Raw genomic sequence first — 10,257 nt, 5'->3', positions numbered from 1 at the left:
GCAGCACGCCAACGTAGGCGAGATTACTCGTAAGTGCGCGCCGAAGCAGACGCAAAGCTGCACGTAAGCGCGACGACCCTGTATACTTCGAGCCGCGCAGAGACAGAGGCACACCGTGTTTGACGCCACTACCGCGTGCTTGAAGCCTCCCAGGCAGGAGCGAGGCGCCGAAGCGGGCAAGCAAATGCACCAGCCAGAGTGGAGGCTGCAATCGAGGCATTCACCGCATAGTTTCTGAACAATCCCTTCGAATACAATTGCTCGGTGAGCGATCGACGTGCCAATACCTCCGTCGCAACAATCAATGTACGCTCCTTGGCACCGAACGCACGTGGCGTTCAATACGACCCCGTTGTCCCGTTCTGCCCCATAATGTATTGTTCTCTCTGAGAGCTAGACGGATCCTGAAGAGCCGCTATAAGTGAAAGGATACGTGCACTGCTTTGCATCTCGACGTCAGCGCGACAATCATGCGGCGGGTGTGGCTATTTACTGCTGAGACAACCTGCGCGCGGAATGCTTGGACCTCTTCGAAGACACCTGTACGAGCGCGGGCGAGGTGTGCGCAGTGCTAGTAGAGAATCAACTAGTTTTCGCAGTGGTGCCCTGTAATCCCAAAGCCACCTTCTTACAGGGTGTCTCCTACCTCACCAATGCATTGCAGCCGCATACAGGCCTCGCGCAATGCTCCTCGTGGGACACTTCAACATTCCAGCAAAGAACGTTGATTTCCTGACCGGTACTCAGCAACAAGCGATGTTGGAATTCGCCGCCCCGCCAGGATCTGTCACCACATATAAGGGAACTTGGATCGACCTCGTTTTCAAAAACAATGATTTTATCGGAGACATTCAGCATATATAATAAAGGCCGTCATCACAATGTTGAAATAAATAAACGCTGCGACAAAACGTAACTGTCCCCTCACTCTCCCGCCCTCTATGTCTACAAAGTAGGGGTGGGCTCATATTCTAAGTTTCGTATACAAATATAATATTGCACAGTGGCTATTCGTATTTGCACTCTACAATCGCCTATTCAGTATTTTCGAATGCCGAATCTAACCAAGCAACGACGTTTTCTTTGCAACGGCCCCTTTTACATGTGGATAAGGCACAACTCCTTCAGCAGCTTTTTCTTTTCATTTTGCACAACTTCTAAACTTTTTAGAGCGCAGCTCTTTGGCGTCCGTTCCTGGGTTTCGCGTCGTCGTCGGCGTTGTCGTCGGCCTCGTAACCAGCTCCGCCCCCCTTTCATCCCCCCAGCGCTAGCAGCGACCGACTGATACCGCTGGATGCCGCTGACGCCGATAGAGAGTCAAGATAACGTGACTGCATAGAACACCGTCGCCGCCATGCAGAAAGAGGAGGAAAGGGTCCCCCCCCCCCCTGTTCTTGTGTGGCGGATAGGGTGCTCTTCAGTTGCCGACGCGCCGGTTATTTCACGTAGGCCCCGGCACGTCGACGAATACGTGACCACCTTCCCACGGCTAGACCTGGTTCTTAGCGCTGCGGAAGCGAGGGTATCATATTGTTTGTGTCGGCATCGGCGGCGTTGTCCCTGAAACCAACTCCGCAGCTGGGGTTGACTCACTATCGGCGTCAGCGGCATCAGTCAGTCGCTGCTATCTCTTCCCTCCTCCCTTTATCGTGTTGTCCGCTTGCTGCGCGCGCTTCTGCCCCCATCGTTTGCCGCTGGGTGTACACGCCGCCCCTCTCCCCCCTCTTCCTGCGAGTCTCCGGTTGTCAAAGCGCCGGCTCGAACTTAATTCCTTTCTTCGCTCCTCCTCCAATGCAACCCCTGTGCGGTGGCAATCAGAGAGCCAGATCGGTGGCGGCGGATCTGTATATGTGCACCGCCCGAGCCGAAATTGCCGCTGCCGTTCGCCCTGTGCGGTGGCAATCAGAGAGCCAGATCGGTGGCGGCGGATCTGTATATGTGCACCGCCCGAGCCGAAATTGCCGCTGGCGTTCGCCACTGCGAAATTATCTGCCAGTTCTTTCTGAGCCATGAGCGAGACGACCGATGGAAGTCCTCCGTCTGCTGCTGCTGCTGCTGCTCCCCCACTACTAACACCGATGTTAGTAGTAGGGGACTTTAATGGTGACATAAAGACAAACAGCAATTTCCTAACACTTATGCGGGAGAACATCCCGTTCCTCTCGCTCGTAACGCGTCCCACGGCTGTGACAACCTCGCGAGGCACTTGTATAGATCTCGTCTTTGAGAATCAAGCATTGGTGTACCAAGTCGAACATATATCAGTCTATTTCTCCGACCACAAAGCTTCCTTCATGACTGTCAAGAACTGTTAGTGGAGTCTTTGTTAAAGGAATAAGTGTGAAAAATAAAAAAAAAAAATTCTGTGATAGCGCATACATGTGTTGCTCGATTTCTTTGCCTCAATCTATCGAAAAGGAGAAACAGCTTATTTGCTGCGCTAAAATTTCGCATTAGGAAGTAACGTAATCGTCGGTAATTTTTTTAAACAACAAATAAATTAGCCTTTTTGGAAAATATTCATAAAGCATGCCATTAACTCTTGGTAAACGTGTTTGCAACCAAGTTTTAAATAATGTTGAGAGGCTATTCGATCATGCACTTACTTTAATGACAGTTAGTGATCTTGTGTTTAAAGCTCATTGGAATTGTCCAGGACCTATCTTTACGAGTTACGACAAGCACGTTAGGTAGTTATTCGGAAGCGAATATTCCGGCTTTATATGTTGACACAAGATGATTTCAAGTTACGCGCGCCAGCCGCCTCCTGCGTCCGTCCAGTTGCTTACTGCTACCTGCTAGAGATAGCGGCAGTGAAGCGGGCAACACAGGCTCGCAAGGCACGCGCAATCGGAGCAGCGTGTCATCAGCGCGGGACGCGTGGGAAGAAGACGAGGTGCGGGGCTTTTGCGAAAATACTGTGGACGTTGTAGTGGATCTCTCGCTTAGCTGTTTGTTGGGCACAAGTACGCCCAACCTAAAGTCATTAAAGCACCGTCACTCAACTGCGCGTTACAATATAATATATATATATATATATATATATATACACATATATATATATACATATATATATATATATATACATATATATATATATATATATATATATATATATATATATATATATATATATATATATATATATACATATATACATATGTATATATATATAATCAACGAGAAGAAAGGGGGTTAACCGAGGGGCCCGATTTTGATCAGTCATATTGTAAGAAGCCAACAAACACTGTCACCAAGGACAACATAGGAGAAATTACTTGTGCTTAATAAATGAAATAATGAAACGACAAATTACTAGAAATTAAAGCGGACGAAAAGCAACTTGCCGCAGGTGGGAACCGAACCCACAACCTTCGCATTTCACGTGCGATGCTCTACCAATTAAGCTACCGCGCCGCGGTAGGTAGCTTGATTGGTAGAGCACCGCACGCGAAATGCGAAGGTTGTGGGTTCGGTTCCCACCTGCGGCAAGTTGCTTTTCGTCCGCTTTAATTTCTAGTAATTTGTCGTTTCATTATTTCATTTATTAAGCACAAGTAATTTCTCCTATGTTGTCCTTGGTGACAGTGTTTGTTGGCTTCTTATGATATGACACTATATATATATATATATATATATATATATATATATATATATATATATATATATATATATATATATATATATATATATATATATATTACACGAGGTCCTGCATATTCACCTTAACATCTTCGAAAAGACATTTTGCACTTACCACTGCACTGTCATTGCTCAATTTTGCAGAAAGATCGCATTTTCGATCCATGTCGTTCAGTGTAACACTTAACACAATTCATTTCCTGGTTTGTATCAAAAAAAACTCGCACTTTCGCCAGAAAGACGGAGCATCGATTGCGATAGCAACTTAGTAGAGAGCTATGCGAAATATGGATAGTGGTTTTATCGGCCGTATAAGTTTGTACACACTCACTGACTAATTAAATTAACAAGCGTGGTGGCACGTGCACACAAGCAAGCATGAACACATCTCACTCGATGACCGCGTAAAATACGAGCGCGAATGAGAAAGTCCTTGCTGCTACTTCTTATTACACAAAATAAGGTACATACAGGTAATTACAAATACACGTACTATTGTACCTACCCAACACTATTCTTCTACATAGTCCTCACACCGGTTGAGAAGCTTGTCCCATCGCAGCACTAAATTTCATATGGCCTTGTGGTAGAATTCGTCCTGCTGACTGTGGGAACCACCGTCCGACTGCTGTGCTTGCTTCATCGTTGCACGTGAATCGCTGTCCTGCCAGAAACTTCTTCAGCGGACCGCAAACATGGAAATCACTAAGGGCGAGGTCCGGACTGTGGGGTGGCCATGGCGGACTGTAGCACACTTCGTGCGAATGAACGACGGCGCTCGCGGATTGTGCCGAAGTAAGCTGCCGCTGCTCTGGGCACCGGCTTCGCAGAGTGTCAGAATCTTTGACGGTGGCACGCGGAAAGGAGGCGCCGTCGTCCCCGATAAGCCATAGGCTCGACGCACGGTTGTGAGCGCCGGAATACGATAGCGCACGAGCGCAGTCACGTGGTTTTGTTTCATATATTGCGGGATTCCTTTAAACGCCGAAAAAACAAATCGCCACGCGGCATGTACAATTGCCACCGAAAATTGGATCGGTCGTTCATCAATCCGCTCTACAACGCCACGAAACGCAGCTAGCCTTAAAGTGAATATTAAAAATTATGCATTATTGACGTTAGGTAATTTCCTAATTAAACAGAATATAAAGATGCTCTAAGGAGCGCCACACGACGGAAAACCATACGCCATTGGTTTCGTTCAGCTGCTGCTAGCCACTTTTTAAAAATCTCTGGTTCAAGTTACGTGAAACGCCCTGTATATGCGTCTGCATTTGAATATTTCATAGTCGATAATTAATATTTATTATTCCTATTTGTTTTTTATTTTGAAAAAGTTGATATTGGCCCCCCCTCCACTATACAAAGCCTTTTGTCCTCTTCCACCACTGCTAACGTTTAAAAATGTGCGTTGCATACCCGTAACCGTCCTTCAGCTTTCCTCTTTTTTTTTCCTTTTCTTTTTCCAGTCTACAACGGAATCTACTACTACCCTTCCCGTTCCCTATGCCGAGTAGCGTGTCGTAGGTCACATGCAAACCAGCAGAAATATCTGCTGACCCAAGTAGGAGCCAGGGGATGAAATTAAAGGATGAAACTACGGGAGTGTCCGGCCAAAATCAGGCTGAGAGCAATTTTCTTCTTTTACCCCGCGAGAAGTTGGACTCGCACGTCGTGCTAAGAGCAGGATGCATGCATCGAACCTGTATGATCGCGAAATTGGCGAGTGCCATCACAGACTAGCATGTGCTGGTTTGATATTTTACTATACATATCAAGCGGCAACTTCGCAATAACTTTGTCGAAAGGAAACGGCAGCCGCAGCTAAGGCTCGCAGTAAGCCTCGTCCAGCTGTCCGTATGGCGAGCAGTGGCTTTTCCTGCTGCTATTATCGAGGACGGTGATGTGCACAGGTCGGACGAAGCGATGACATGGGAAGGCTTCGACAAAGCTATGCGGGCCAGTTGCGGCAAAGGTGGATCACCACAAAGCGATTTTTAACAGCTTACTTGGAACATAGTGCATAATTTCCCTGTATTCCGAGCGGCTGTTGAATCGTTTCATTGAAAAGAAAGCCCGATCAACAACTAACTATCAGCGCCACCTATATTTAGCTCTACCGAGCGGTTCAGACGGAGCCTATACTATGCAGACCGAGCATAGCTCTTGTTTTGAAGCGGCGAGTCCCATCAACGAAACTTCGGCCCCCTTTTGCTGTGCTCTCCCAAAATCTGGCGTGCGAGTGTGCTCTCCACTGTGCGTGCTTGAGCCAGCCTGCAGTACGTGCGTGCCAGCGTGAAAGGTTGTGAACAGTCGTGACCAGGCCTGGTTATACTGCAGCCGTGCGCCAGACAGAAATATTGCGCGTCGGTTTTGATTTAATTGCCCCCATTCTCGTGAGCTCACGCGACTTCTCGTGGCAGAGGGCGCGGCACAGTGCGTTAGACTTCCCGTGAGCGGGCCACCCGTTCCTGGCACACCAGGCGACGAGTGACTCGACTCGCTTCCTGCCAGTTTCGGTTATTAAAACACTGTCGGGCTGGCCACCCCGCTATTTTCTTCTTCTCTCTCTTCGGCCGTCCTCGTTGCTTTCTTTCTATCCGCTCTCGTTTCTTTTCGCGTCCCGTTCACGATGCCTCGGCCCTGCACGCGAGCCGGAGAGCGGTGCAAGGCGCCAATCTGCTGCCCCTTCCTACGCAAGAGCGGCAGCGGCGGCAGCATGTAGTCAGCGCTGCTGTGCCGTTGCGTCGAAAGGGGGGGGGGCGGGAAATGGGAGAAAAGGGTGGAGGGTTGCGTCCTTTACAGGTGGCCCCGCGAGTCCCAATCGATGGCCGTACCGAAGGCAGTCGGCTAGCCGGCTGGATGCACGGCCCATGTCAACAATCCCATCTCGGCATGACAACGTCGATCGACGGCGGCCGCCGCTCTGGCAACGGCGGCGCGGGACCGACGCCGACGCGCCAGGCGGCCTCGCGAAGCCGTCGACGCGTACGTTGCGCCGCGGCTACTGCGTGGTCTCGCCGCTTGGGCGCCACAGAGCCAACCCGCAGTCGGAGTGCCTAAACGAGAACGCTGGAGTCGATCCACTCGTCGCAATATGAAATGTCCACCACATAATCGGTTCAGTCGTGTCTACGGTGGGACAAAGGTGTTCCGCAAGCAAGCAACCAATAAATATCAATAAATGCGACGCAGCAGTATTGTCTAGCAGCCCCAGAAACAAAGCGAAAAACCTCTGGAGGACGTTGGCTTAGTTGGACACTATTTGCGGATTTTCATACCCCATGCGGTGACTTAAAAAAGAAAAAGAAAAATATGCTTCGTGGGAGTGTTTCACTTTTGCTGTCGTTATGCACTTTGTATACAATGTGGTAGCGGTCACTTGTTCGTATCGTTGTATAGAGAGTTTTCTTTCAAATGCTGTGTTGCTTATACTGCTACGTAGAAGAGTGCATGTTGTGCACATATGCAGTATATGTACTGTATGTGCTACATGTTTGCATCATACGGACAGCCCGTTTTACGTATATATGTTATATGTATATGTAAATAATTGTGTAGAGCCCCATGTATAAAGCACTAATCTCTCCACGAGACAACTCGTCGGCGTCGCAGTCACGCGCCATCTGGTGTTTATTATTATTTTACGCGTGAGCGTATATTCCATCACTTTGAAGATTCGCGATTCGGGTGTATGAAGCTCCCCGATAAAAAGTTGACACAGCGCCAAGAATGACGTCAGCGGCGTAGCTCTCACGGCGGATGATGGGTGACACAGATAAGAATAAGCGAGCGACGCTGCGGATTACGTCATCAGCACAGCTGGCACGGTGCCAACTCGCGCAGGTACGGAGGCGCGGAGCGGATGACTTTAGCCATCTTCAGCGCCCGACATAACTCGGCGCTCGGAGAGGCCCGTAACGTGTATCGGCGCTTGAAAATGACAGGCGTTGTTTCATTTCTGCGAAATAGCGCGCGGACGGTTCGTGATCTTGCAGCTGAACGGCGAGCTAGAAGGACCGAGATACTACGGAAGCGCCGTCCAGAACAACGTGAGTCTAGCGATGCCTAAGTCGTTGCCCAACGCCAAGCCCGGGGGGCGAACGTGCTCGGCATTACATTCGGGGTGGGCGTGCATAGGGGACCCGCGAAGAGCGCGCAGCTCGACTAGCGACAAGACGAGCTTGCCGTCCTGCCCAGTACGACGTCCAAGTCAACGCGGAATGGGCGGAGCAACGAGAGCAAGCACTAACATAAACAACTGTATAAGCAATAAGAGAATAATCAGACAAACAATAACGGCAGAAATGAGAGAAAGTACGCTGACGCGAAATGCGTATTCACTTCGCGGAAAGATGGTCGCTTCTTAAATTTGTAGCATACTGTAGGCCAAACTGGTCTAAGTAGCATGGGCTACACGAATAGCAAAATATCGGTATTAAAGCGAAAAGAAGGTAGTTTGAAAAAAAATTACACACACACACAAAAAATCAGGATCTATTCATACAGTGTTTCGTAAGGTTCGTTTATATTCTTCTAGTCATACACAAAACGCATAAACAATGAAAACTTATAAATATTAGTTCTGTCAAAATAGCGGCTCTGAAGTTGAATGTGTTTGGTAACGTCGCGTAAGTCTTGTAGACAATGGGAAAAGGCCCGGTGTATGAAGAATAGCCAGTTTATCGTTGAGAAGTAAGCTCGTGAACTTCAAGCGATATTTTCTTCTAGACTTGAGCCGTTCCGAATAAGTATTCATAAGCTGAATAGGGAGAATCAGTGTGCTTAAAGGGATACTAAAGCAAAACAATAAATCACTTTAGACTAATGAAGCATTGTTTGAGAACCCTGCAGGCAGTTATTTAAAAACAAATAGTTTGATTATTAGATGAGAAAATGAAGGTACAAGTATCAGTATTTGAATTTCGCGCCGGAACCCCAGCGCCGGTACGTCAGCGTGACGTCAGGGATTCCAAAGTATGTTTTCGCATTTGGGCAACGTTGGCTGAATAAAGGTTCCCGAAACTTGCCATGTTTAATATTTGGTTCCTTTAGAACACAATGTACTCGATCTGTACCGCTATATATAGTTAGTAAGCCCTAGAAGCTGCCATCAAAATCCAAGACGTCACAGCCCCCAGGTGCGGGAACTTAAGTAGGCGTCGCCACCCGTATTTTGTTCTTGCGCTTTTTCTGGCTTACCAAACGTCTTATCGTTGTAAGAGTGGTGTTTTTGGTGTTGTAGAAGGGTAAATTACTGATGCAGAAGAAATCATTTTTCACTTTAGTGTCCCTTTAAATTTAGAATAGGCAAACCCGACAATCTTTTGTTGAATCATTTCGAGATGCCTAATGTTAAGTTTAATACAATTATCTTTAACAATAGAAGAATAATCAAGCCTTGGTAATATGAATTTGAAATAGCCAAGAAGTTAAGCGTTAAAGGACGATTTTTTTTTTAAATAGCAAGGTTTGAGGAAAATCACGGAGCAAATGTCTATATGCAGATTCCAAGGGACGTCATTCGTGATTTGTGACGTTAGGTACATAGTGGTAAATGATCACCGGTTACAACCTGTAAATCTTAACTGGAAATAAAATAAATAAATAAATAAATAAATAAATAAATTTACCGTGTCCCAAATGAAGGCTACGGCAGATGCATATTTAAGAAAGCTACATAACCGGTTACTGACCAATAGGTTAAGCCTTAACTTATCAGAGACAAACTACAGTATTTTAATCCTATTATTACAGTAGAAAGTATCACTCTGAAAATTTGCTACGAGCATACTGAATTAAAGCGTGTTTCAAACCAGAAATTGCTTGGTGTTTCGTTCAATGAGAATCTTTCTTGGAATTTTCACGCCAGCAAATTAATATCTGATCTAAGTAAAACAGTCGACTGTTTGTGTGAGATATCTCATTTGTTGCCCCCCTGGTTAAGGATATCCATGTATTACGCACTTCTGTACTCAAGGTCATCATACTGTATGCTTTTTTGGGGAACTACGACGTTCAGCAATTACCTTAAATAATTTCAATTCAGAAACGCGCTATGCGTGCTATTGAGGGCTTTCTTGGCAGACCTTAAAATTTACCTGCACGACCGCTAATCCAGAAACATGGCATTCTTAAAGTAAAAGAAGTATATAATTTCTGTCTACTTAAGTACATCCATCATCATAAGTTGTTCATTTCTTGTCCAGATAATTCAAGCAGCCGTTTTGCTTTACGGAAGAGAGGTAAGCTTGTTCCAATCACACGCGCAATTATGGCAAGCAAACACTAAGCTTCAATTACCTTCCACAAAAATTACCACAATTACCTTCCACAAAATGTTTTAAATATACAATTAAAGAGTACGTATTGGAACAGAAGGAATGAAATATTTATTTAGTCGACAGACTTCGTCTTTATTTGTATTTATTTTAATACCTTTCTAATGTTTTTTTTCTATAACGCATATGTTGTAAGCTTTGTAAGATTGTTTCTGTGCTTTAGGACTGACGCTTTTGTTTGTTAAAAAAATATGTATATTTATACCACACATACGATAAGTTGTATATTTGATTTATTCTTTTCTAGTACAAATTTGATGCATGTTAACTAACT

At 46.2% G+C, this 10,257-nt stretch overlaps 1 non-coding gene across 1 annotated transcript; it reads right to left on the bottom strand.

Moving 5' to 3' along the window:
• Positions 1-3,344: 3,344 nt before the first annotated feature.
• TRNAS-UGA (transfer RNA serine (anticodon UGA)) lies at positions 3,345-3,417 on the bottom strand. Its single transcript has one exon. It is a non-coding gene; the product is annotated as a tRNA-Ser (tRNA).
• Between the last annotated feature and the right edge of the window lie 6,840 nt (positions 3,418-10,257).

Source organism: Dermacentor albipictus, chromosome 5 (genome assembly GCF_038994185.2).
Source record: "Dermacentor albipictus isolate Rhodes 1998 colony chromosome 5, USDA_Dalb.pri_finalv2, whole genome shotgun sequence".
NCBI classification, from domain to species: Eukaryota; Metazoa; Arthropoda; class Arachnida; order Ixodida; family Ixodidae; genus Dermacentor; species Dermacentor albipictus.
Note: the sequence above shows the minus strand (reverse complement) of the source record. Positions and strands in the feature narration are given on the sequence as shown.